This window comes from Cornus florida, unplaced genomic scaffold (assembly GCF_030987335.1).
Source record: "Cornus florida cultivar Cherokee Brave unplaced genomic scaffold, ASM3098733v1 CherokeeBrave_3.0.0_Hap2_Chr06, whole genome shotgun sequence".
NCBI classification, from domain to species: domain Eukaryota; kingdom Viridiplantae; phylum Streptophyta; class Magnoliopsida; order Cornales; family Cornaceae; genus Cornus; species Cornus florida.
Window position 1 is genome coordinate 20,168,218 of NW_026775576.1, and position 7,710 is coordinate 20,175,927.

Here is a 7,710-nt window from a genome sequence, read left to right on the forward strand (position 1 = left end):
CATCTAAAGGAGTAAGCACTAGATCTCAAATAAGTAATGTTTGCAACTATGTAGCTTTTGTTTCCCAACTTGAACCAAAGAATATTCTTGAAGCCGAAAATGATGAATCTTGGCTCTTGGCCATGCAAGAAAAACTTAATCAATTTGAAAGAAATGATGTTTGGCATTTGGTTCCAAGACCTAAAGATAAAACTGTCATTGGCACAAAGTAGGTGTTTAGAAATAAAAAGGATGGATCAGGAACAATTGTGAGAAATAAGGCAAGGCTTGTTGCTCAAGGTTATAATCAAGAAGAAGGAATTGATTATGAGGAAACTTTTGCCCTCGTAGCTCGACTTGAAGCTATAAGAATGCTCCTTGCTTTTGCAACTCATAAAAACTTTAAGTTATATCAAATGGATGTAAAAAGCGCTTTCTTAAATGGCTTCATTGAAGAAGAAGTGTATGTTGAACAACCACCTAGTTTTGAAAGCTATAATTGTCCAAACCATGTTTTCAATTTGACAAAAGCATTGTATGGTTTGAAACAAGCTCCAAGAGCTTGGTATGAAAGACTAAGTGATTTTTTACTTGCTAATGGGTTCATTCGAGGAAAAATTGACAATACTCTTTTCACTAAAACCATTGACTGCAACTTGTTGGTCATTCAAATTTACGTTAATGATATTATCTTTGGATCAACCAATAGTGTATTATGTGCAAAGTTTGCCTCTTATATGCAAAATGAATTTGAAATGAGCATGATGGGTGAACTAACCTTCTTTATAGGGTTGCAAATCAAACAAACACTTGATGGTATTTTTGTTTGCCAATCTAAGTATGTTCAGGATTTGCTAAAGAAATTTGGCTTGGAGGAAGTCAAACATGCCATTACTCCAACGAGCTCTTCTTTGAAACTTGGCAAAGAAGAAAAGGGAATTAATGTGGATATTAAAAAATATAGAGGTATGATTGGTAGTCTCTTATATTTAATCGCAAGTAGACCGGACATCATGTTTAGTGTATGCTTATGTGCTCGTTTTCAATCTTGCCCTAAAGAATCTCATCTATGTGCTATTAAACGCATCTTTCGCTATTTAGGTTAGACTACATTCTTAGGTCTTTGGTATCCTAGACATACATCATTTGAACTTGTTGGTTACTCGGATGCTAACTTTGAAGGATGCAAAGTTGATAGAAAAAGCACTAGCGGGACTTGCCACTTCATTGGACAATCACTGGTTTCTTGGTCCTGTAAGAAACAACACTCTGTCGCTCTATCCACGGCGGAAGCCGAGTATATTGCAGCCGGTAATTGTTACGCTCAAACGCTTTACATTAAGCAGCAACTTGAGGACTTTGGACTTCATTTTGATCATGTTCCTATAATGTGTGATAATACAAGTGCAATTTGTATTTTAAAAAATCCGATTCAGCATTCTAAGACAAAGTATATAGAAATTAGGTACCACTTTCTTAGGGATCATGTCTCTAAGGGCGACATTGAACTTATGTTTGTCAATACGGAGAAACAATTAGCTGATATTTACAAAACAATTAGCTGGTTTCTTGGTCCTGTAAGAAACAAAACTCTGTCGCTCTATCAACGGCGGAAGCAGAGTATATTGCAGCCGGTAGTTGTTGCACTCAAACGCTTTACATTAAGCAACAACTTGAGGACTTTGGACTTCATTTTGATCATGTTCCTATAATGTGTGATAATACAAGTGCAATTTTTATTTCAAAAAATCCGATTCAACATTCTAGGACAAAGCATATAGAAATTAGGTACCACTTTCTTAGGGATCATGTCTCTAAGGGCGACATTGAACTTATGTTTGTCAATACGGAGAAACAATTAGCTGATATTTTTACAAAACCACTCCAAGAAGATAGGTTTTGCTTGCTTAGAAGAGAAATTGGAATGTGCTCAGAAGAAGAAATACAGCAGTAAAATAAAGCAGCAGCAGAGCCTGCTCCATTCAGAAAAAGAGTCGTCCCTTTGAAAAAAAAGAGCCGTCTCTACACAAGGCAGAGCAGTCTCCAAAGATTTTATAATTTTGCTTGCTCTCGGGATCTCAAAAATTTTAAGAAAGAGCCTGCTCCATAAAAACAAGATCCGGCTCTCAAACCTGCATACAAATTGGAATAGGAAGAGCCGTCTCTAGAAAAAGGCAGAGCCGGCTCCTTCAGTGCTAAATTTTTTCCAACTCTCGGGATCTCCTCTGCAGATGATTGAGCCTGCTCAATAAAAAGGAAGAGCCAGCTCCTAAAATGCCTTAAACATCCATCTCTCGGCATCTCTGAAAAAGCCTAAAAGAGCCGGCTCTACAAATTTATTGAGTCGTCTCCAAAAATTGGGTTGAGCCGTCTCTACATTTCTTCTTGAGCCGGCTGTTCATTTTATTTTTTTTTGCTTGGCAAGGAGCCGGCTCTAAAATTTCTAAGAGCCGGCTCCATCTTTTTTTTTAGAGTCGGCTGCCAATGGCCAAAGAGCCGGCTCAATAATCTAAGAGCCGGCTCCATTAAATTCTAAGAGCCGGCTCCATTAAACTCCAAGAGCTGGCTCCATTTGCTGAATACAGACCTCACGAATTACTTCTGCCTGTTGGTTTTTTATTCTATTTACATCTATTCACTTTTGGGTATTATCTCATCCACTTCTAGAGAGCTTCTCGGCTAGGGCATTGTTCATTCTCCTCCAATTTCTTCACAAGTAAGTGAATTTCCATCTAATTCTTTCCACATTTCATTAATTCATTGGTTGTTAATTTAATTTTCAGTCATTAATTTTTATTTTCATCCTTTGAATCCATCATTCTATGAATCCCTTAACTATATCCATAACTTTTCTCTTCTATATGAAATTTGCTTGTTTATGATCTGTAATTTCAAAATTTATTCCACAAACTTCCATTTGTACTTTAATCAATTTGTTGATCCAACATACTTAGATCAAATCTTAAGTTCTTGCAGAAATTTTGTTATCAAACCCTTTTTTTTATTTTTTATTTATTTTTATTATTATCTGAATTTTTTTTTTTTTTTTTTTTTGAATAAATGTGATATCTTTGGTCCATTTGAGTAGTACATTTCAATATGATGACTTTGGTTCACAAATCTGTCGAATTCCTACTCTTAAGATGAAGTTATATATATCTAAATTCCTAGAGCATGTTATATAAATTTTTTTTTGGGTTTATCAAGCACACACTTTAGGATTGTTCCATGTACTGTCTTGTCAAAATTCCATATGCTTCCATTTAAGTTTAAATTTAAATCCTCCATTATGATTCCATTTTGATTCTTCATGTCTAGATAAATTATTTTTCACTCAAAATTCTAACTAATGTGCAACTTTAATTGGGCCTTTTCATTGGTTCAATATGTTGTATTATTTCTAATGTTAATCTTCTGTCTAAACTTATTTGAGATTTGAATTTTTCATTGTCTTTTAAATTGGATTTTTATTTAGAGAATTCGTCTGTAATTTCAGTTTAATTTCTAGAAATGTCCACGGCTTCATCCTCACGTAGAAAGAATCCTTCTCGTGGACAAAAACGGTCTACTCAACATAATGATGAATCAGGCCCAAGTGAACCAAATCCTCCTCCGCTTCAAATCTCTGCCACCATGCTATATAAAAACCCCACATACAAAAGCATATATGACAAATTCTTTCAGCATAGAAAAGTGGCCACAGCAATGGTGTTGTCAGACACAATTCGCAATAATCTTCATCTCAACACCTATAAATTGTTTGATGCAATTGGCCTTGGATCATTTGTTGGAATGAATGAAGGATACTATCCAAAATTAGTAAAGTTATTCTACACTCATCTTGAAGAAATGCCTGGAGAAGAAAAACTTAACTGCTATGTGGCTGGTATATATTTTCACCTTGATACAAACAGCATTGCTCGAATCCTTCATCTTCCCCCTGTGGATGGAATTCAATTCTATTCTCATTTCAACTGGTTTAAAAGACAAGGTTTTGATAAACTCGCGGCTATTCGACAAATGAGTTATGATTCAAATGTAACCAATACCAAAGAGGTCAACACAAAGCAATTAACTATGGAAGCTCGGTTGATTCACAAGATCATCATGTACTCTATTCTTCCCAAATCCGACAGTCGATCCAAAGTTTCCCACATGGACGTCTTTCTTATCTGGTATGTCTTAAATGGTAAGCACTTTGATCTTGCATACATAATATTTCATCACCTTCTTACATGCAAAAGAAAGAAAAAGGTCTCTCTATATTATCCCATGGTTCTCTCTCACATATTTATGGCTAAGAAGGTTCCGCTTGATAGTCGTGAAGCAGTCAAACCAGGGCCAAGACACATTCTCACTACCTCAAATCTTGCGTCAATGGGGCTAAAAAGGGATTCTAATGGAGTGTGGTTTTATCTTAGGCAACGAAGGTTCGAAGAGGCTCGAGCTAGAGGAGAAGAGATTGAGGATGTTGATGATGGGGATGAAGACGAACATGAAAATGATGACGATGATGAAAATGAGGAAGTTCTAGTTGAAAATCGTACCAATCGTGCTATCTTGTTGGAAATTCTCAAAGGCATTTGTCAAAACCAAGCCACTCTTGAAAAACAACAAACTCAACTTGATGAAATGCACATGGCAATCGCTCATCTTAAAGAGGATTTTGCAGAATTTCGAAACCAATATGGACCTTCTTCTCCTTAGAACAGTTTTTCTCCATTTCAAACCCTCTTTTGTGTGCACTTATTAGCTTTATTTGCTTTAAAGAAGCATTTTTCTGTGTTTTATAAACTATGCCTTTATCTGTCATATGGTACTCGTGTTCACAGTCTCTTTTTGTTATCTATAAAATGCCATATTTGCTCATCTTTTGCCCCTCTAATTCATTCTTCTCTGATATTTCCTGAAATGACAAGTTATTTTTCTTTATCTATTCATTTTGTCTCTCATTTTTTTTTTTAGATGACAATAGGGGAGAAAGAGGTGTTATCATATTGATGTGCTATTCTATTGCTTTTTAAGTATCTTGATAGATGCATATTGATAGGGGGAGTGTTCTAAAAATGTCTGTGAAATTTACATGCTTTCAAATTGTCTAAAATAATTGCTTTAGAATCAAGTTTGATATAATTTTCAAGATATGCTTATTGATAGGGGGAACATTCTTTCTAATACATCTCCATGTTGACTATAAACACATCAATGTTTTATCATCATCAAAAACGGGGAGATTGTTGGCCTAAGGATTTTCTTTAAAGGTCAATCTTATGTTTTGATGATTACAATCCATTAATGAGGTTTATGAACTAATATTTTCATTGAGTGAAGTATAGTTGATCAATCATTCAATCCTCAATGATGAGCTAGAAGTTCCATCTCAAGCATTCCAGACACTTAAGCAATGATTTCAAAGAAGCATCAAAGTGCAAGAAATTAAAGAAGAACTCGGACTTCAAAGATCATTCAAGCTTTTTAGCAAATCTTCATCAAGCCTAGACAATCATGGTCAAAAAATGAAGAAAAGGGTAGATAGGATGGTGAGAGCTTAAGGCTCAATGTCAAAGTTTAGTTGAATATATTTTAAAGCTCAGAATTACAATTCATGCATATCATTCTCATTTCATCTTTCAAAGAACATAAAATTAGCTCATTAGGTTTTTGAACACATTCATATGAGCCTTACATCATACTGGAATTCATTTTAAGTCTCCTACTGAAAGTAGAGAAGGCTCTACAAAATTAGTGAAGGCTCAGGGGAAAGTAGAGAAGGCTCTACGAAAGTAGAAAAGGCTTTAAAAATCTAGAGAAGGCTTAGAAAATTAGAGCAGGCTCCTTTTCAAATAGAGACGGCTCTAAAAGCTATTTTTCAACGAAAAATGAAGTTTCCATCCAAAAAGCAGGCTCCCAAAAAAGGAGAGCTGGCTCTCAAGGCTAGGGAACCGCCTCCTCTTGTTTACAAGAGCCGGCTCCTTCTAGGGTTTTGATTACAATGGAAACTTTTTCATTTATTGTTTTCCGACCACCTGCAACAGCTATATTGACCATTGTTTATATATAAATACAGAGGTTGGTCTGCATAAAAAAATATACTATTACAGAGAACATTTTACCATTCCTGAAAAACATTAAAGAAGCATTCGTTGAGCTTTCATTCCCTCTGCTTTCATTTCCTCTCTTACATTTCATTCTACTGTAGTAATTCTGGGCTTCAAATATATATTTATCTTTACTATAGTCGTGAGCAGAACTGTGTACTTTTATCTGTGAGAGATTTATTGTACAATTCATTTCTATTCCAAGTTATTGTAAAAGGGTTGGTGTGACCCAAAAGAAAGTTTAGGAGAAGGGTGTTCTCTTAGCAAGGAAGAGAAGCAAGGTCTTGCTTCAATTGAAGGTTTGCTCTCCACTATTAAGGAGATGCTCTAGTGATTTTGGGAAGTCTCAAGGGGGACCTTGAACCGAGGAGTAGGAGTTTCCGAACCTCGCTAAATCGCCGAGTCATAATTTGCAATCTCTCATCTCCATCTCTTTTATACTTGTGCCATACACTGCTTGAATATTTTAGTTTCTCTGTGCTTAATAGTTTGTTAGATTTAATATTTTTAAATTGCAAAAATTGGCCCTTGACTCTATTCACCCCCCTCTAGAGTCAATTAGTGACTAACATTTTGGGGGTGTGATGAGTGCTGAAAAATGCGCATTTAAACTCGTTAAGCTTAAGTATTCAAGGACTTTTATCTATCTTATTTTCCCGCTTTAGATTGATTTCATGTTATTTCCGTTTTCAGGCACTTATCCCCAAAATATGTTAATTCAGCCAAATAAAAGCATAATTGAAGCAATCTTGAGATGAATGAAAGAAAGGAGCAAAGTGGAAGCAAAATGAAGCAAGTGGTGGAAGTTCAGCAAAGTTCAATCGATCATAGAATTTCTTCAATCGATCTGATATAGATCGATCTCTGCACTCCAAGATGGATCCAAGCTCTTTTGTACTTATCCAAAAATCCCACAATGTTCGATCGATCCAACATTTATCAGATCGATCGAAAAGATTCCATCTTATCTTGTTGTACCACCCCACCTACCACTTTTGTCTCTTTCCTAAAATATCTCAAAAAATCTCAGATTTGTCTTTATCCAAAAAGGCGCCGCCATGGGAGGATCGATCCAGCCAAAGTTTGATAGATCTCAGCCAAGTTTGATCGATCTCAGCATAGGTTCGATCGATCGAACCTTCTCAAGTGTGAATTAAATCAATTTCCAGCTCATTAAAAGTTGTCTCATGGTGCAATCATTGGAGGAGCCCTTGTGTACGAGCCTAGACCATTGGGTGTGACATTTAAGTTACCTATATAAGGATTATGAGCCATTTTTACACATGTTTTTTAGATACAACATTTGATATCATTCTTAGAGAGGAAGAAAAGAGAAGAGGAGGCTAGAGACACATTCTTGGGAAGTCTTCCATCTACCTCAAGAAGAAGAACATTTCTACCATGGAGATAGCCCTTGAGGGTTGGAGGACACTATCCATGAGTGGCTAGACATCCTCTTTAGGGCTAGAGTTAGCCCTAAGCATGCCTTCTTTACCTTGATTTATGTATTTTTGAGGGGATTTGTGTTATAATACATGTTTTGACATTTTTATATACATAGATTTTTTTTTTATTTAATGATTTGTGTGGTTTAATTCTTCCAATTGATCATTTCATTCTATCCATATGTCTA